The sequence below is a fragment of the Bombus vosnesenskii genome, unplaced genomic scaffold, assembly GCF_011952255.1.
Source record: "Bombus vosnesenskii isolate JDL3184/JDL3185 unplaced genomic scaffold, Bvos_JDL3184-5_v1.1 scf7180000013355, whole genome shotgun sequence".
Lineage (NCBI taxonomy): Eukaryota > Metazoa > Arthropoda > Insecta > Hymenoptera > Apidae > Bombus > Bombus vosnesenskii.
The window spans coordinates 865,340-887,813 of record NW_022882990.1 but is presented as its reverse complement, the minus strand read 5'-3'; the positions used below and the strand labels follow the sequence as shown (position 1 = coordinate 887,813).

The 22,474-nt window shown below is 33.7% G+C and overlaps 1 protein-coding gene across 1 annotated transcript in view; it reads right to left on the bottom strand.

The window, feature by feature from the left end:
• The window catches only part of LOC117237065 (histamine H2 receptor-like), a 362,177-nt gene that overhangs the window by 261,975 nt on the left and 77,728 nt on the right, over positions 1–22,474 (bottom strand). Inside the window, 1 exon segment of the mRNA XM_033500679.1 lies at positions 14,507–14,586. The gene's annotated coding sequence lies outside the window, so the exon portion shown is untranslated.

Sequence of the window (22,474 nt, the reverse complement as noted above, 5' to 3'; positions counted from 1 at the left end):
CTCGTGGCCGTTATTTTACCTCGCGTAAAAGAATGTGGCGTGATTCGAACGTAGTGGGGGTCGTTTTCCAGAAAAAACGAAAAAGATCGAAGGGCGATCAGAACTTTTCGAGAAGTCGAGCCGTCAACACATATCATACGTCGCATTACTTATCAACTAAAAAGCAGTTATATTTTTGTTTCTGTTCCATTTATGTCTCTCTAGTTAATAAGTTGTTGAAATAAACATTAATTTATTTGTGTTAATTCTGTGGAATTTCATTGAACTACCCTTATTATCATAATCGAAATAAGGGAATGGATCAGTTCGTGGTGTCGATTATTTAATCGTAACGGGAACTTACAACTCTCGTTGACGTGCTATCTCGCGATCGCGTCTCTCCGCGAACGGTCGAAACACTTCATAATAACCTTTGCAAAAGTTTTTTTATTTATTTTTATTTAAGCTGCCCGTCATAACCCTGATAAACATTGCATAAATATTAAAAAGAATTTAATTTTATTGTGTTGTATAGAGGGTGTCCCACATATCTGGAAATGCGTAAATATCTCGAAATCTATAAAGGGAAGAATATTATTAATTCTCTATTATTATTGATTCTTAATTTTTTACTATTAATTTTAATTATTGTTTATTATCAATGTTAAAATATAATCAATTCATCATGACGAATGGATTGCCTAATCCAAACCTAACCCAAGCTATTATACGTAGAACACTCGTTATAATATCCAGTAGGAAACGAATTTCTTTCCTAGTCAATTTCTTCAATTGTATTCATAAAAATACAAAGCAGCGTATAGTAATAAAGTTTTTGCAAAAATTCCAAATTATCTTAAATTCAAGACTACTCGCTCTTAAATTTCTTGAACAAGAATCTACGTAATAAAATAAACTCTATTTTCTTTACTTTATTTCGCTCTCGTGAACTCTATTTTCAATAAAAGGAAAACTACATTTTTTAGTAAAATAGGAAAAGACGAAGTCGTAACAGAGTTAAAAAATCTAGATATTTACATACAAGTAGCAGAAGACAAAAAAATGAGAGAAAACCAGTCACGAACGAAACGATTGGTATGGTCGAATCGCATAAACGTGCCCCGTCCGTCGATACCTATGTGCTTACATTTTTATCGTAGAAGCTTTCCTGTCAGTGTAGGAGTACTGCAGAGGAAGCAACGTCGCATTTATATGCCAAGCTCGTTTAAAGACAACGACAACCTATGAAAAGAGGTTGTCAGTTCCAATGGAATAGGTACAGTTTTCCTAGTTCTGCAAGACAGTTGTCGTAAAATTTTGCATTTCCCAGAGAATGTTACGATATTCGGAAGGATATGTCGAGCTATGTATTCGATCAAATTTCTTGAACACCGAGAGAGTACTCTATTTTTCAAAAAATTTATCGGGTGAAAATAAGAAACAATGTATAGAAAAATGAATACGATGATAGGATTATGTCTATACAATATGATAAGATCACAGAATTTATATTTTAAGTAATTCATATTCAAAAGTGCACCTGTCCCTCAATTTACGCGAAGTATCCATTCCACGTGGATTCATTTTACGCGAATGAAAATCGCGTAAATAAAGTCTGTCAATACGAACGAAAAAAGTACGTACACATATGACGACTATACACAACGTAATATACTTTTATCCTTATCTCATACAGCACTTAATATCATGCATAAAAATCACAGCGTAGATTGCGTTATAATTTATCGCGTAAAAGAAGTGCCACGTAAACGAAGGGACCGCTGTACACAGAATATGAGATCTTTTGTAAAGTATTACAGAATAAACAAATCAATATAGGACCTTGTATGCAGAGTTATAGGATATTTTTGCTAAATAATTGTACAAAAAACAGATAGAATACGAGATTTTATGAGGAGTATTCTGGAATGTTTTCTTGAATTGGTGGTGAGGTGGATAGGTCGTGATAGGTACTGAAGGTACACTCGAATATGTTTAACAACCAAGATATTCATTCGCACTTGTGAGGTGATCGTCCGTGAAGGTGCCCACAAGAAAATACCCTTGATTCTCAACAATAACGTTTATTAGACTCTTATCAATTAACAACAAATAACGTTTAACCACGATTAACGATTAACCACGACTAACGATTAACAACGATTAATAACAAGTAACGATCAACGCTGAACTCTCAAGAGTCAATAACCCGTTTCTCTAATTGTGTTGGCTTCGCTTAACCTTTCGCACTTCGCGGCTCGGGGCAGAATGACTCTTTTGGTTCAAAACCAAACAGATTCTTTCCTTTGTTGCCCCTCGATATCCCCGCTACGCGCGCGTTTATTAGAAGTCCGCGACGGTTGCCGCGTATACATTCTACCGAATATTCGGCGAAACAACCGTAGGGATATCAATGGGTTATTAGGCTTTGAAGGTATAGCGCTTTGTGCCGCGAAGCCGTTGGAAATTTCCATGATCAGTGGTATAGAAAACTAAACAGATAGGATTTTATGTAAAGTATCGTAGAATGTTTTTGTGTTAAGCGCGAATAGATACGGAATGTTTTGTAAAGTTGGGATCATTGTCTGTAAAAATGAATAGTGTTGAGGCGTAAGAATAAAATCAAATTTATAAAGTGAGATTTCTTGGCAGTCGTCTAACATCTGCGATGACAGAATAAAATAACATACAAAAAAAAAAGAAAAAGATAAAAAAAAGAAACTTTATTTTATTTCTAACACAGTTCACAATTTTTACTTCCGAGCTCTACGCGTGACTTTTCAAGACTGACTCTTGCAACTCGACTTCCGATCGGATTCGGTTATTTGTCTTTTGTCACCCCTCGATATCCCCACTGTCCTTGAGTTTGTTAGGCGTCCACGATCACCGCCACGCACGCCTTCTCCTCGAATATTCGGCGGAAGGACCGTTGGGATATTGATGGCTCATTGGGCACTTCGGCGATATACATTGTGCCGCCACATTTTTATCTTCGATTTTAAAGTGAGCCGCTCGTGACAGCAGCCTGGTCTCTGATGTCAATAAAGTCGCGAATTGCCGTTGCGTCGCCGCTTTCCTTTGAATCTTTCAGCCAAAATCAACGCCACACGTATTCATAGGCGCTAATTGTCCATTATCGTTATTAAAAATGCATCTACCAAGGATCGTATAAAGATCCATCGACTCCTTTCATTCGGTAGTAGAAGACGATAACACGGGCGTCATTAGCGAGAATTCAGTAGTAGATACTCGATACACATCTAGTGTTAGCGAAATCATACCACGAATGGAAGATTGCAAAACTTCTGGAACCCAAAGAGAACAGGATGTGGAGATACTACCTTCGATCCACACTTTCAACGCGTCCCTCGTGGAAAACCCAGAACAAGCTAAGAACAACTAAAACAAGATAGGGAACTTCACAGGATAAAAATCGGCAAGCACTGCACATTACCGAGCAACTCATCAAGAAGAACCATCATTCAGACATGTACTTCGAAGCCTGTGAGTATAGGGCCAGAGCACTCCTGTAACACATTCACATGAAATCCATTCCGACTCTTGGTAGTTGTTTCGATATACAGACAAACACATCTCCCCAAAACAATCTCAGCACCGACACAATCTCTAACACAAACTCAGATCAGAATCACTCAACCGTTTCTCTCCCCATCTATGTTCACTCACATGTAAAGAAAGATATACGGCACTAATTAAAAGTTTTCGAAACACATATGGTTTTGGGTTACAAATCATATTTCTGGGAAATCAGATCACAATTCTCGACACTCACCATCATAAAAAATTCAAAGAACTTTGCATTTCAAATGGTATTCGATTTCACATCTATTCATTAGAAATCAAAAAATCAGTAACCCTAGTGGTGAAAGGCTTGCTCAAAATTAAGCAAAAGGGTATGCTACCTGCATTAAGATTTCAGAACCTCGATCCTTAACGTCTGGAAAAGAAACTGCACGTAAAACTACAGTCTTATCTGAAACAGTAACCCAAGAAGTTAGAAACAGATATTCTGGAATTTTAGTTCGTTCACGAGCCTGTTGGGAAAGCTATGACTCTAAAAACTTTTACATACTGTGCTTTCATTGTTAAACGCATGAACACACTTCCACCAATTGCAACAAGCACTCGAATTGCGTGAAATTGCGCTGGAAGATACGTCACCCACGAATGCACTAGAAAACTTGATATTCCTATCAACTTGCTACGATTACAAAGAAAATCATGGAAACTGTGGCCAGTGTTCTGGTCTGTTGCCACATCCAGAAGAACGCTACTCGTCTAGAACCAAAACTCTTTGAGTCCCGACTCTCTCTAGAAACTTGCAAGATAGAACTAGCAATAATCTTGCTTAAACCTATAAACAACGTACATGTACATTTCAAATATTACAACACAATATGGAAAGACAGATACACGAGGTATAGCGGAGATATAGACACTTTTGTACGCAAATATTTCAAAACCGTAGACATTGTACAACCTGACAGTAGAAATAGAAACAGTATTCACTAGAATGAACATTAAAACAGTCCTAACTATCGCAGCATGTTTATCTCCTATACTGAAATTAACACCTGAAACTCTCGACTTCATATTCACTTATAACTTCCTCATAGCAGGAAACCTCAACACAAAATATAAGATATGAAACAACTTCATCTTTAATACAAACGAGAACAAACTTCGTAACCGCACCAACACTAACAACTACCATAGACTTAAGTAAACATGTTCCTCGCAAACCTATTAATGCAAACAGAGTGTAAAATCACTCACGACCGACCCTCCAACCACTTACTAATCATCCTCATCTCCACAAACAACAAACACATTTTATCGATAAAATCATAACACGCACAAACTGAGAAACTCTGCTTCAATCAGTCCATGAAATCGGATCTTTCCTCCACGTAGCACACAGACAAAGGAATTAACAGATTATAAAAGATCATTCACCGGACATATAATCAAGCCGTATCTAAATTCAAAGTTTATTCCCAAACGTTGACAACGCGCCCCTGCAACTTGTATAAAATAGAAACAGACACAAAACAAATAGAAAAGACTGGACTCGCAGAACACAAACTAAGAAATACCTTTACTACTCAAGTAAGAAATCAGATTCTCCACTCAAAACAAGTATATATTATACAACGGCAAGAAAAACCCAAATATTAATATCACTTACAAGTCCGTCTGGAAGATATAGAAGGCCTTATAGTCTAAATTCGCGTCTATTTTCTCTTCCGAAACCTGGGCAGAAACTATCTTCTCAAACAAGAATAAGGTTTCCTCGTAGAAACCTTCTATAATATACAACTCTATAAACCATATTGTTTCACTCTTGGAAAACTTCGTTACCTAATACGAACGTAGTTTAGCTAAGCATGTATATATAACAGCAAAACGTACTCACCTATAATAATTCACATTATTAAAATATTAAAAGAACAACAAAATCCTAAATCTCAATACTATAGATCAAAAACCTGCCAGAAAAACTATACTATACTTCAACTATATTATGATACATCTATAAACAAGTCTATTTATTATCCTACTTCCGTAAATCCTAGAAAATAGCAGAAGCGATTTCCATATCCAAACGAAAGAAAAGCAAAAATAATCCACTAGATTACAGATCTATCGGCTTACTAAACACTCCGCAAAATCTTTAAAAATTTAATGCTCTTGCAAGTCAATAACCATATTGGGCAACAAAATGTAGATATTTAAAAAATCTTTGACAATATATGACACAATAGACTTATAATTGAGGTAATACGAATTAACACCTGATCTAATCAAAATAATACCAAACTACTTGCAAGACTATGCGAACTACTTGATATATCATGTATATCTCAGTTGCACATGAGACTCCCAAAAACCTATTCAAGCGGAAGTCCCCTGGGGGTCCATTGTAGATCGTACTCCATTCAACATTTATATTTAACGACATCCCATTAAGTGAGAAAGTACACTCATATACATATTCCCACGACACTGCATTATGCACATTCTCCCGGCATTCTCCCCAAAAGAACCAACTGACAATTTACACCATCTTTTCCAAGTTGTAACTTACCTCAAAATTGAAGACAAACTTATTCGATAGCAAAAGCAAGCATTCACATACTAAATTAATATTTCAACAAGAAGCAATAGAATGAAAAAAAACAAGTAAAATATCTAATCGTTATTCTCAAAACTAGACTTGTACGAAAATCCATTGGAACAATCAGAGTTTCTTTTCTATTAATAGGTAAAGGAAGCTCACTGTCAATAAGACAAAATCCGTTTAATGTCGAGAAACGTTAAGTTGGTATGATCGTTAGTTCCTACAAGCTAAGTTGGTACGACTCCTAACGGCGTTCTTTTGTCTTAGGAGTCGACCACGTGTTAATTATCTGAGTGCATCCGATCTGTTCAGACGTTTTGTACGAAGTGGTGAAATATAGAAAGTAAAATTCAATCTGTGTGAATTTATTAAATATCAACTCCAAATCTATATTTAATAACATTTAAATGTATAACACATGTGAAAGTGGACGGCGTGAGTACATTTACAAAATACTTAGAAGATATGAAAAAGATTTCTAAGAATAATTCTAAACATTTCAAGAGATTGCAACTACGTAACAGATCTCACTTAGCTACATCAAAGACCTCGCACAAAGAATAATAAGCAGTCCATTAATAAACCCGCTAACAAAGAGTACAGCCAACTACAACATCAACAAAGTCCAAATGAAAAACAAATAGAACATACTCTCAAGAACCTTAAAGTCGATCGAGTTCGATTCGATTGTTATTAGCAACGTAGAGTATTTTGAAGTTAGTTAAATTTTTTATATAAAAAATACATTGAAAATAAGTGGAAAATCTAAAATATAATAATATCATAATCTGTATAAAAAACATTACTAAGTTTAATATCTTAAACAGATTCTAAGAACGCTATATGTATACAATTGAAAAGTATATTATTCGATGATTCTCTGGAAACCTAACATGCATTTTAGTTTAGATTATAAAACATTCTTCTATACTCATCTAATATGTAGACAAAAATAATGCAATTGTATAATGAAAGCTTTGGATAACAAAATAATCATTTTCCTGATATTAAATTTCATTTATTTGAAGTAAAACTTAAGAATATTGCCAATTTGTCTCAATATCGAAGGATTCCATATTTTTCCGACTTCCAACAATGAAATTTCTTAATGCATATAGATACATAAGTAACTCTTCTTATGCATCAAACCACCGAAATATTTTCCAAATGCTTCCAATGCTTCAATGTACGAAGGCAGGGCCCATCGTTTTTCATTTGCAGTTTCAGTTGATATAAAATTTACAATAAATTCACACACAGGGTGTTCCTATGATTATAGTACAATTGGCAAGAGAGTAATTCTATGTGAAAAATTGAGCCGAGACTGTCAAAAATATAGATCTTGTTTTTCACGTAGAATTGCTCCCTTGCCAATTATATCATGTTGGGGTATCCAGTTCAGTAATACAAAGCCATAAACATTCTAAAAATATAAATTAAAGACACAAACCATAATTCAATAGAAGAAGAGAATATTCCACGTAAATTGTTTTAAGATGTCTTCTGAAATAAAATACGCCAGAATAAAATTCCTTGTTTTTTCCGGTCCGACGGTATTAAGTATATATCAACCATTGGCAAATCAACTGCTTAATTTTACTCTTCTATTGTAAGAGGGATACGACACAACTCGATGGTTCATTCGTCGCATTGTGTGTCGGAGCGGAACCATGCGAATTAAGTCTGATTAAAATGGATCGCCTGCGTGCGTTTCGCCATCAAAAAGCTATTTTCCATACTCGACTAAAAATACGTGACGGCAATAACAAGCCATTTTCGTAACGAACGGCATCGTTCGATCGTGAATGAAGCAGTTTTCCGAGGCAAAATTCCCCAAAATAATGAGAACTTATTCCGCATCGGATAATTTAATTAAAACCATGCTGCGTGGTATTCGCTTGTACTTGTATATAACAGAACGTTAGATAACGCAAAGTCGGCATATACAGAGTTCGGGAATTTGCACTATACAATTTATACTAATACGAAACTGGTGCGAACTTCGATTAAAATTATCGGCTTAGGAATTGATTGCGTTATGAATTTTAATTAACGCATAGATATTACGCGGATGATTAGAAAACAAATCGTAATAGACAAAATGTTTAAATCTTCACTTTCCATACTCGGACTTTCTTAATTTAGAAAATTTAACTTAACTGTAAACGATTGATAGAAACAAAATAAATATCAACATGCTACAATCACAGTATCAGCGTTGTATCAGTATAGATAGAATATTTAACTCTCCAATTCCTATAACTCAGAAGCTGATACAATAACAAGATTCTCTCTTCTTATTTTTATTACGATATTTCTAGCATAGCTCGTTGCTTTAAAAATATTTAATCCAACAAGAAAATATTGAACGAGGTAAGTATCAACAAGCTAGAATGACAATATCAGTGTATATAGAATAATTAATCCTCAAGTTCCCATAAAACAGATTGTCATGTAGTAGGAAGTTTTCTTCTCGTATTTTTCTGACAAATTATAAATAGTTTTGCTGTATTTCGTTACTTGAAAAGAATTGAGAACACTGTATTCGCCAATGTAAAAAAGCTATATTCAAATTCAATGAAAAACCTACTACAATCGCTCACATTAATATTCCGATACCTTTTGAAATCGAATAACTTTCTCAAAATTGGACCAAATAACTAAACATAAGATGTGTAAGAAGATCAGTTTTTATAACTTTTTTTATTTAAGCTTGTAATGGAAATTTAAACAATTTATTTTAGCTATATATCTTCTTACTGAACATTTCATCGAAGACGGTTAACATTGCTACGAGTTACAAACAATTGAAGATGAAACTCTTTGAGTGCCTGTTTGCTTTTTTGTGCATCAACCGATTTCGACAAAATTTTCAGCGTGTATATAACTGACATAAATCTATAACATCTATTTTTTACATTTTTATTACAGATCCCGATAAAAGGGTTGTAAGAAGCAACCGTTACTATATTTCCGACGATTCCAATCAGATGCAATTTTTCAAATTTCTTTTACACGTCATCTAGTAAACTAATCTTTTTAGCCTCTTGAAAAGACTCGAGTCAACTGGTCCAATTTTAAAAAAAGTTATTCTATTTTGAAGAGCGTTCGAATACTAATGCGAACAATTGTATATTATAAAGGATAATTTAAAAAATCAATACAAAAATTGCACGTGGATGTTCCTGCACGCGCCTACTCCACGCGAGAAACCATCAAACGAACTCCACGTACGGAATACACGAGCGTCCATTTAAGCCAAAAAGTGATATCACCGCCGCTGGAGACAAAATCACGCGTAAGTATTTTTGCAAACACCCTAAATACAGCCGCTGGGCAAAATTCAGTCGGAAATCAAGCGGACGACAAACGAAGAATAATGTTGGCGATCTGACACGCTATTATTCTAATATATACTATCTATATATATAGATACATAGACCGCCAACTTTAATATACAGGGTGGTTGGTAACTGGTGGTACAAGCGGAAAGGGGGTGATTCTACGCGAAAAAAGAAGTCGAAAGCAAAGAATAAAAATTTTTCGTTCGAGGCTTTGTTTTCGAGGAAATCGACTTTGAATTTTCGCTCGGTACGCGTGCACTTTATCACGTCTCGTTATAAGGGATCTCACTGTAGATCGTTGTCTCGATTGATGTTATTTTTTTAATTTTTAAATTTTTATTCTATATTTTCGACTTCTTTTTCGCGTAGAATCACCCCCTTTCCGCTTGTACCACCAGTTATCAACCACCCTGTATAATATCTATATACATAGATACATAGACCGCCAACTTTAATATATACATTGATAGTATATATTAGTATAGTTAGTATAAATATGTACATAGTATATGCATATTCAATATCTTTCAATATTAAAATTTAACGAATTTCGAAATATTTTTCGTAATAATAAATTGTATACTATTAAAAGTCTCGAAACTATTTGAAGGAATTCATTCGTGAAAAAGACGAAAACTTGTTAAAAAAAAATGCTTGTGAAGCTACCCAAAAAGTGACAAGATATAAGTAAAGAAAACAGTATAATTTGGATTAGTCAATTCGGAAGATTCATTTAAATTCTTATTTTTTCATTTTTCTTACACTTAGCTACGGATATTTCAATCTATCTAATAATTTGTTAAGCAATACTATTTCTGCTTTGTTAGAGAAATATACAATTTACTTAAATAAGTACGACAATAATTATATTCCAAGTTTATGTTAAATCAAATATAGAATCTTTTGATGGAAGATTAAGATACATAAATGTAGTAACAGTATAAACCACTATGGCGAAAGAGATACAACGTTTCGTTAGAGCAATCTGGGTCATTCTGTTTCCAGATGATATTTACGACTATCCATAAATCAACCCTGCTTGAGTAGTATGCAAGTTTCTGTTCCAGTTACATAAATAATTTTGTCGCCTTCGTTTCTTACATGAAAGCAAATGCAATTAAAGGTCTTGTACTACAATAAGAAGTGATCTCTGTATTCTTCATTAGAAAGACATGTCAAGTTCGCTGCCAGGCAGTTTGTACAGGCTTCGAGGCTTTCGTGATAGTGTTTGCTAATGCGTGCTATTTCTTATTTAACATGTAATGTTCCAGTGTTTCTATTGATTTGTATGTTCAGTATACAAGTCTATAAGATTCTTTGTAGTATTTTGTTCTACCATCTTCTAATAATCTTGAACCCCTTAACCTACGATTTACGTTCGAGAGTGCCCGTAATATTTACGTTTGGCCCGATCATCGTACTACGCTATGCCCGTAGTTGTAGGTTGAGGGGTTAAATTTGGGTACTGTGTCATTGCCCATGTAGGGCAGGCATGTGTCAAAATTGATTTCAAAATCGTTTCGTATAGTAATAATTTGTTTGTAATGTCGAGTTATAATTTTTTGCTAATAAGAGCCCGTAAATTTTTGCGTCATTTTTCATACACATAAGTATTAATTATATCTTGCTGCGATATTGCCAAGCTGTTTAAACTGATTGCCAGACTACCGGACAAGTTTTAGTTCGGTTTGTAAAAGTAATATATATCTACCGACTCGCTGGTATTTGCTTCTATTTTTCATGTTCTCAACAAAGCTGCGATTTCATTGAGACGCGATTGCAATTTCTCCGAGATTTCTACGTCTAGATTAGGCTATGCCCGGGGCTAAGATTGGTACGTTGTCGAAATATGTTGCAATTACTATACTGCTTTTTGTCAGTATGTCAGCGGCGAGGAAAATGTAGAGTACTGGGCCCAGTATGCTTCCTTGTGGAACACCGTATTAGATCTAGGTCGAAGGTAGTTTGCCAAAATTTTACTTGAAAAAGTCTATCGGAAAAATAAGATTTCAAAAGGAGGTAATACAGATGGGATAGTTGCTCTCTAATTTTAAATAATAGTCATATATTCCATACTTTATCAAAAGGTTGCAAAATGTCGAGGGAAGCAACTAAACAGTACTTTTTATCGTTTAGATGTTCTAAGATTTTTTTTAATAAAAAATTTGTCTTTAATAAAAAATCTATAAATTTGTTCGATAGTGGCATGCTTATGCCTAAAGCAGAATTGGTGTTTCCGTATTCAGAAGCGGTTTGTACCAAGCAATTGATAGCGAGCTTATTGGTCGGTAAGATTAAACGTTTTCCATAGGTTCACCTAATTTTGGAACTAATATAATCTGGGCTATTTTCCAAGTAATAGACTAATTATGTAGTAATTATGGGTAAAGTATGTAACTAACTCCCAGTATCGGATTGTAGATGAGGGTTAGAAGAGTAATGGCTTTCTTTAGAAGTTCCTTTAGAGTTTCCACGATTATTAAGCCAAAATCAGGGGCTTTCTTGAAGTTTAGCAATTTGCGGATTACCGGATTTGGATTCTGCAATAGTATGCCACTTGATAGGAGATAAAAGTTGAAATGGCGTTTCCAATTTCTGTTGCAATTGTTCGTTTGTGGATGTTCGTCTCCGCCGTTAATCGGGTGGAAAGTCTTTTCAAAATATTTGACAAATGTTACTGCTTTTTCTTTATCCACCCTTGTCCATTCTCCATACCGTTCTAATCGATGGAATTGATTTTGTTGGTTGTTTTATTTTTCCAGCGACTCATCGAAGTGAGTAATTTGTGTCTTGAAACAAGTTCAAGTATCAAGTTCTCCAATTATTTTTTTACGAAGTGCTCCTTTCTTTCCTGTAATAAATATTTTAGTTTCCTAGTAGCTCTATTTAATAGCATTTCATCGTACAGATGTTAAGTATGCTGCCAATGTTTTCTAAGTAATCCGTTACGATTTAGTATCCCTATAATTTCTGGACAATAGTACAGATAATAGCTATTGCTCCTTTTGTTTATTTTTTATGTGACTCTCCATACAGCTGCACAGTATTAAACTGTTCTACTGCATCATCTATATCTTTCTCTGCTTTTAATAGGATATTTAATCGAATAAAGTCATCAATGATTTCACCAAACTTATTTTAATCCGTTTTGACGTTGTGACGTCCAGGTGTCCTTTCTCTTAGCGCAGAGGGATTTGACAGTAATCTTGTTTCTCAGTATATCTTTTATTATATAGTGTAAAAATCCTACAGGTTTGATGAATATTTTGCATCACTAAGCCGGTTCATCAGTGCTGTGAACCAATAAATATAATTTGTTTATTGCTTTGTTTAATCGAATGCATTGTGGAATTGTAACTTTTAGAAACTCTGAAACTGTGGCCGAGTTGATGACAAAATCACTTGCACATTTCTGTAATCAACTTGTACCTAGAAGGTTTGTAAACTGCGGGAGCGGTTGGTGGACCACACCAGTCTTCTGTAACGATGCTTGTGCCCTGTAGGTGTTCCTCATTCACCGATGCTGATATATGGTGTTTAATGGTATTTTTTATAATTATCGCTGTGTCTGCGCGAGCATTGCCATTCGGAGGAATATATTGAATATTATGTTGAGGTTATTTGATGTGTAAACAGAGAAACTCGTGGATAAATTGCAAGGCAGAAAATACATTTAAATAGAAGTGTAATTATAAGTAAGAATACAATTTGAACTGGTCCAGATCCGCACGCTAGCTGTGTTACCCAATAACTGAAAACCCCACCAACGTCGCCTGTCTACTGTTTATGGTCTGTCTTCGTCACAGTCTTTTGTCTATACGCTGTCGATGGCTTCAGTACTTGAGAAAACTAAAAAGATCAGATGTAGAATTTTCTTAGATGTGGTGACCACTTCAACATATTATAATATTCATTATGTAATATTAATTAAGTAAAATGAGTTTCTAATATTAAAAATATGTCAACATTTGCAGTGTTTATATATGCCTGAATTTCGGTGTTGTCTTGGCAAAGGCATTTATTTTAGCATTCCACAGCGTTATATTATATGAAATGTAATTGATAATACATTTATTTATTTTGTTTATTCGCTTACAATATTTTATAATTCCATTAATATTTCCATCATATTAGTCATTTTACTATTACTTTGTTCAGGATTACTGTCTTGATTGAAAGTGTTTATTCTTGTTTTACAGCGTTGTCCAGCAGTATCTGCATACAACAGTCCTTCTCTCCTATTGAAATGTTCTAATGACATCATTCTATATTCCATATTGAAATTTGGTTGGTGTTTCCATAGTCAGACTTTTTTTTATATATTATGCATCCTTTGTAATTGGATGGACGATCGCCCTGCGAATTAGTACGTTTGATATTCTCGTCTTTGTTTTGTTCTCTTGCTATCTGAAGTCAGGTGATTCTTTATACATTTCACACATCTGAAGATTCTGCGACAGTAACTGTGAGTATACCCAAGGCCTTGGCAAGTCTTTAATTCCTTTTTTCTAGGTAGCTGTATCGTCGCTTTTTTGTCTTATAAATTTTGTAAGATGAGTTTATTGTAAAGATTTTTTTATTGTCTAAGAATGGATCTAAATCGACAAGGAAGAGTAGTAAGTAAATAATGCCGTGCCTTATATTATAAGCAAATGCAAATGTTTTATGTTCACGTTCTTCTAGTTCGTCAGTTATCACTTTCTGATCTGCTGCTGGATGTAAATTTTTTATCACTATGTGAGAAATCCTTTCTTCCTTCGGCTGAAAAGTGTTGTATTCGACACCGAGTTGATATAAAAATAGTTGATAGAAGAAACACACTTGATAAATATAACGGAACATATATTACTCGCAGAAATTCTGTTATTCAAATAAGGTCGATTTATGGATCTACGATAATGGCATAGCTCTACGTTCACTCTCTATGCTATTTACGTTCCGAAATTCCGAATTTCTCTCTTTATACATTCTGTACTTTCTAGGACAAATATTCGTGCAGAAATGGCTGCTGGCTGAGTGTTACCCTCTTTTAAGAACTTACCTTAAACGTAGGGGTGTGCCTTCGCCAGTGGGGTGTGCCTAATGCTTCATAGCTTCCACAAAGGCTCATTCATCAGGATTCTGTGCAAATGTTATTAAAACATTAATTGAGATATTACATCACATCGATGATATCAAAAGTGAAGTCATTTCTATACTAGTTATTACAAAATTGTTCATTCCATTGAAACAAATTTTATGTTACAAGGAATGCATATAATATATTTTAATAAAGCAACAAAATGTATACATTTACGTGCAAATAATAAATGGCGCTGTTGCTATTCATGTTATGACATGACACATAACATGATAATGTTTATGATGTTTATTAGATCAGCGATTGAATGTTGGAAATTAATCCCGACTAATGAACGATACATAACTTTAGCTTGACTTTAATTTTAAACCTCAAAATTATCAGAATATAAAGAAAAATAAAGGTAAGCGAGAATGTAAAACGCTGAAGTAAAGTCACGTAATTCTTTAGTTTCGTTCTTAACTTCCTTTAGAGGCTAATTTAAAAAAAGTGTTTCTATCATTTTGTCAATAGAAGTCGCGCAATGTACTAATACAATATAATATATAGGGTGTTTCGAAAATCATAATACAAATGGCCGAGTGGTGATTCTACGTGCAAAAATAGATCGAAAAAAATTCAAAGTCGATTTTCTCGAAAACAAAGCCTCGAACGAAAAATTTTTATTCTATATTTTCGACTTCTTCTTTCGCATAGAATTACCCCCCTTCCGCTTGTACCGCCAGTTACCAACCACCCTGTATATTAACTCTTTTAAAACTGAATACTTTTTAATTTAGAAGAAAAATTTATTTTTATTAATTTTTAACGATAGAAACATATTTCCTCCGATAATTCCGTAAAGAAAACATGCACTGATATTTGCAATTAATTTTATCAAGTATAAATACATTTATTTTTTAGTTATTTAATAATTTATTAGAGTGCGAAAGAGTTAAGATGAAATACAAAATGCAAAACTTTAAACACTTTATTTGCTGTAAAATCCTAGGATTACTTAATTCTCCATTGAATATTCCATTTAATTTTTCAATTAATCTAACACTTTCGGAATGACTTCACCCTTAAAAAAAACATGGTTCTATCAGCGCATTATATCATCGGAGTACCGATTACTTGGAATCCTTGAAAATCGCAAGATAATTGTCCTATATGCGGTTTACGTGCATTCGAAATGGCATCACGTGCTCGGGTCAAGCATGTTCTTTGATAAATTAAAACTTTAGATATACATACAACGTGGTAAATTGAAAGCATCTGGGAAATTTTGCATGTAAAATTACTATCCTCATTCTTTCGTGGGAGGAATGATCGCTCTTAACTTTTTATACTTCCAACAATCGTGCTGTTGTGGTTTTTTTCAGTATTGTATGAGTCTTATAATCTTATTTAAAAACCCAGCTTACAAAATTATTAAGCTTGAACTTCAAAAACATATTCAATTTCAAAAATGTATTGAGTTACTCGGAATGTTCGCAAAGAAATTCGAGAAAAATTATAAAATTTATTTTTGTGGAATTAACATTTTATATTGTCTACTGGGAAATTTAATAAATTTGATAATTTTAAGAAATATTTACTAGTATGTTTAGTAAATGTTTACTATGTATCATCTATATTTAATTTATCATCTGCGCAGATTTACGATCACATTTTAGAGAAACTTCGTTATATTCAATAATGAATTTTTTAAAGTTGTATTGGAAAGCTTCGAACGTAATCAATTTTGGAGTGTTGAAAAAGTTTTGTGTAAAATTAATGGCGGTTGAGTGATGCTTTATACGGCAAATACAACGAAATACAAGTTCCAGCAAACATTTCATTCTGGAAGAAAATTTATCAATTTTTTAATTAAGTCTATAGTATGATTCAAAAAGAATGAATTTCTTTTCATAATTATTCCTTCTAGTAAACATACAAATAATTGTTCTAGAAAATATTGTAATTTGAAGCATTATGAATATATTATTACAAACATAAATCAATACATTGATGTATATAGATGATAGAAACTAATATTTAGACTGTAGATGTTTATATGAATTCGTATTTTTATAAATACGGAAAAGAATTTCAACTTGAATGAAAATATAATTTCTAAATTTAATAGTACGTACCTAAGCATTTTATTTTTGATTTTTATACAATTTTGCATTTGTGCATATGTTTGTATATACATTTTTGCATACTGATTCGACAATCAACAGCGGTGATTGGGCACTTGCGATGTTAGCGACGTTGGTCTTAGGTCCGGTAGCGAATCCGCGGTCAACGGGGGGAGAGATAGACTGACACAGACTCGAATGTGTACTACTCACGGATCAAGCGGTATTGGTCCCTTCGTCGATGAGATCTCCCGAAGGAATGAATGTTCGTCTCAACGTCACCACCGAGACAACCTCTGGTAGTGTATCTAGGTACGCCAGCTCCTCCGATCAGCGTCGCTGTCGATTGGTCGATTTGGGACAAAAGCTGTCTGTCCGTTTGCAAAAATCTTAATTGTCGAAAACCCAGGTTTTATAGCGAGTCTCCGGGCTGGCTGGGCTTGTGCCGTGTACGTGCCTCCACATCTGGTATTCATTGTCCGAAGGAATATTTTACTGTCAGGTACCTCTATGGGTATTTCTTTTAAAGAGGGTCATACTATCCATACCTCCATACCTTTGTTAGACGAAGCACCCGTCCCGTTGACCGCGGCTACGTTCGGCGGCTGGTGGTCGCCTTAAGCCCATGTTTATTACCACAAATCGCAAACAAGTACAATTGGGCACAATGACGGCAAATTGTTTAATTACGACTGTAAACTTCAATTACGAATTTTCCCCAAGTTTCAGAGGGACGGCTCCGGCGTCCTTTCATCTCCGACATATACGTTAGACATAATGCAATATATTGGAACTTGCAAAGACATGCAATTTTCGGACGAAAACACGTGGCTCGCTTTTTCAACGATTATCTTCTCCTGATTGTGACGGCAAATTTAGAGTCCTTCGACGACGACCAAACCACTCTGCGTTCTCGTCTAATTATACTTTTAGCAACAGCTCATAGATGGAGAGTGACATTTAACTGTAGTAGTAAACATATATATTACACTGTTGCCATTCTTACGTTCTTGCGAGCTCGAGTTCCGAGTTAAATGGATAATCCAGTAGTAAGACAGTGATCAAACCCAAACTTAACCTTTGTGTTTTATTTATATTTTGTATAAATACATACTGTTTGGAGATGAAAAGAAGTCTGGCGGGACAGCACAGGGCCAAGAGCGGTACTCTCTATCACTCACCATCATGCGATGCATATTGTTTTATTTGTACATGTGACATTTTCGATCAATACGCGTGCTTAACTTTACGATTGTGCTGAGTCTGTCAAAAACAAACAACGAACCAATCAGGTCCGCATTTCTTCCAGAAAACTTCTTTGGGTAAGCGTGTACATTGAATTTAACGTTTCTACTGCGCATGTATACTTATACGTATGTAATAACTTTTCATTCTTTTGTATGGCTAATAACTCAATCCAAGCGATTGATATAACTATAAATAGCGAAAGAAAAGAAGTTTTCAAAACACAATGGTTTAGAAAAGAAAGAAAAAGATAAAATTAATTTTTATAAACTTATAGAAATCGAAATTTTGAAACATATTCTTCTATACATATCATAATCACCGGTTTCGCTTAGTTTTCTGACATATTCGCAAAAAACTGCAGATACCACAACAGTGTATTCTTGCCTATAGTAATGCCACTGTGTCAGTGTTGGTTGTCGTTTATTTTTTGTTTATAAATAAAGGTTAAGCGAGCTTACACACATTCACATACAAGGCTGCAAGAAATGTCCTGTTATAACCTATAACTTAGAACTTAATTAAAAATGAATATCATCAATGTATTGAGATCAGATTTGGATTAGATTTTTCATAGTGGGGCCACCGACTACGTTTATGTGAAATAGTAACAATTATTCTATTTCGTAAAATAATGTCAATTATTCATTCGCCTATTATTTTTATAATTAACTTGTTATTATTTTACGTAAGCGTTGCACATAATACATAATTGCATGGCATTAAAAAATCGTCGAAATCGGAGAGGACGGAGCGGTTCTACAAGGTCGACTCTAACTTGTAAATACATTTGAATGTTCTTTGATATAATTATATCAATATAACATAAAACTCAAATCTTGTTTTACGTTACTGGTAACATTATTACAACTTATAAATATGAGCTCACTTCAAAAAAAATATACATAATATTCTTATTTTTACTTTTATTATCTCAGCAATTTTGTATATTCATATTTCTTTCATTTCTATATGAAAATGAAAAGAATTTCGCCACAATGGCAATGTAATAGCGCGTTTAATAAAACTTAAACGATTGAAATTGCTAAGGGAATAACCAGTAATTTACCTATAATTTTGTTAACCACGTAATACAAATCATCGTTAATCCTTAGCTTGCGCTCTATTCCTTTTTCGGAAATTGCTAATCTAATCCTATAATACAAGAAAATTGTCGTGATCGTGCAAATTAACGTTATCGCCTATTCACTGTTTACTGAGATGTTTATTTTTGTCATTCTGTTCCTATAATTTGACCATTCTGACTTGGTTGAGTACGATATTATCCTGTAGCATTGATCAACGTATAATTATGTATAAAGAATATCGCTTTTAGTTCCCCCTTATAATTCAAGCTGTACGTAATCAGGGAGATACATCTTCCTCAAAAATTCCAATAAGAACGTGATTTGTTTTTGATAGCGGAGGATGTACTCGAAACAATTATTCGCATTATTAAATTTAAAGAGAGATATAATAAACTGTCGTGTAAATAAAAAATAAACTTTATAACGGTGTAATATCTAATCGTATTTTAGAAGAAACTAACAGTGATCATTTTTATCTACTTATTTATACAGGGTGCTTGGCAACTGGTGGCGGAAAGGGGGTGATTCTACGCGAAAAAAGAAGTCGAAAATATAGAATACAAATTTAAAAAATTAAAAAAATAACGTCAATCGAGACAACGATCTACAGTGAGATCCGTTATAACGAGACGCGATAAAGTGCACGCGTACCGAGCGCAAATTCAAAGTCGATTTTCTCGAAAACGAAGACACAAACGAAAAATTTTTATTCTTTATTTTCGACTTCTTTTTTCACATAGAATCACCCCCTTTCCGTTTGTACCAGCAGTTACCAACCACCCTGTATTACGATCGAAAAGTTTCGTGTAAAAGAATAATATAGAAAGTAATACACATAAAAATAGGGAAAATAATATAGGATTATAATGTATAAATATTAAAACAATTATTGGTTACATTTAACTGGAACAAACTATACTTTATTTAATATTTTACGTTATATGCGTATACATATAATGTGAATGAAATAAGATATCTATAGGATAGAATAATTAGAAAATAAAAGCAGCGAAAAACATTCAATTTGTACTAAATAAATACGTGCCCTAAAGATTACAGCCGAGAGCGTATACATATAATATAATAAAATGAAATAAAATAAAATAAAGTAAAATAATACCGTATAGGGATGTAAAGCAATATGTGTAAAAATAAAAGTATGATATTCAAAAGTATGATATGATAAAACCGTAGACATGAACATAAATTATACTCTTGTAATTATCGTCATTTAAATTCGCATCAGCCCTAAAATTACCAACTAGCGACTACTTTAAGTTAAACACATCATTATAGTAGCCACGTACATTATACCCTTATCATTCATGCAATAGTTTAATATAGAATAACACAATAATAAAATAGTAAAGATCATAAAAATCATAAATTAAATTAAATCTAAAATCAAATGGGAAGATAATACAATAATATAATAATAAAATATAATATGGATAATAAAATGGATATAAAAATAATAATAAAAATTTGTAAATATTTGCACGCATAAGCAAATTCACTTTTCAAACCTCTTTCGTCTTCAAAATTTCATCGAAGAAGCACGAGAAATATTGGAAACGTCTGGCGGTCTCGCAACTGCGCACAACTGTTCGTGTTCATGCGGAAGCGAGACCTGTTCACGGCAAAGTATGTATACTGTCTCGCAAGTATATTGTTAAAACATGGGGAATACGTTTGATAACGAGCATTGCCCCGGGTGCGGTCTGCATTTTGCTGTCTCGTGGGATAAGGTTAACGAGGATATCACGAACACTATCCACACAGGCCACGGACGACGCTTATTCGAAAGGACAGCTTACCAAAGTGTGAATTTCTCTGTACTTTCATGCGTGATGCAACTAGAGTCGATTCCCTTGAAGTCTACTTCGATGTTTCAATGTATTTTATATATTAACGAATAAAAGGAAATATGCAACCAGTTGAATATGATGCTGGCTTTGTTAACGTTACTGCGGAAAATATATTTTCCTCCTTTTGTCAATATGTATATGTTGATATATTGAATTTTGTGTATTATCTACATTTATTAGATATTGCAGATATTTTGACAGAGAGGCGATCACAAGATAATTTTATCGTATGATTTTTAATAATATACTTAATATTATATTTGTCTACAATATGTAACATTATTCTTTTATTTGTATATTTATAATGACGAGTAAGTAATAAAAGCAGTGATTCAAAAAGTTATAATTAATCTGATCAACTTAGATTTCAAATAGGAGAAGAATCTGAAAGAATTTTTCCTAATATGACGAGTCTAGAATATAAAATTGTGGTGTTATAAATAATTAAATGTAATTATCGCTTGTAATGCGATAACCTATAATTTTCTATATTACAACTCACAAAGAACTCAGAAAGATAATACACTCGGCTATTCTCTATAACCTATATACTTAATTTACTTAACTAATTAATATACTTAATTAATACTTAATTTATTAAGGAAAGTTATATATTTATACGTCGATACTTTTTAAATCTTTTTTTGTTTACCTACCATTGTACGATGTATTCAAATACTATAACATTATATAGACTAAATAGTTTATTCAGAACAATTATTTCAAGAAAAGTTTCAGTTTACCAAATTCAGGCAAGGAACTATACGAATGCATCAATGAATTATCAGATAAGTCATAAGTAATAATGAATATTATATCGAAGACGAACTAATAAAAATTTCACTTAAATCTTGATTTCTAAAATTGATCTGTTTCATTTCAAAGATTGAAAACCTTGGAACTTTCTAATTAATCTAACGTACATATGTTTTCTTTCATAACGAAAGAATTAACTATTTCCAAATAGGTCAAAGTACCTTGGCCTCAAGGAAGCAAAAGATCACGAATACTTTTGCGAGCCACTGTACTTATATTATCCACGATACTCTTCTTGAACTCTTCAAACAGCGGAGGCCTGTGAATCCCCTAGCTACTTTTTCTTAACACCGAAGTATGTACATCGAATATCCGCAAGGTGTCGGCAGAAGAAAAAGATAATAGATAATCATGCTCTGCGCTTCAGTTCTTGCACTGATTGCCAGTTAATCCCGTTTGGCTGGTCGGGATGGCGAAAAAGTGCCCGGTGATTGGGTGTCTCGTGGGGAACCACGTTAAAATTCTGTGAGTGTTATACTCATAAATCGCGTTAACCTTTCACAATGTACCGCCCGCCTTAAGCTCGGGACAGTGCTCCCAGGGGAGGAAAGAAGACAACGAATATCGGCAGAAGCCACAGGTAGAAGCTACGTGAAAAGAAAAACCACTGTTGGCTCTTCAAGATATTTGTTCGCCATAAATATTTTGTGCTATCAATAAGAGTACAGTTACTCCCGCGATTACCATCGTGTTATAGAGCACAGAAGTATAATTGTACACGATGTCCAGTAACCGAAGGTACAAATCGAGAATGCTTGCTCATGAAGAAGTGTTGGAAATATAGAACAACATTTCTACATACGAGAT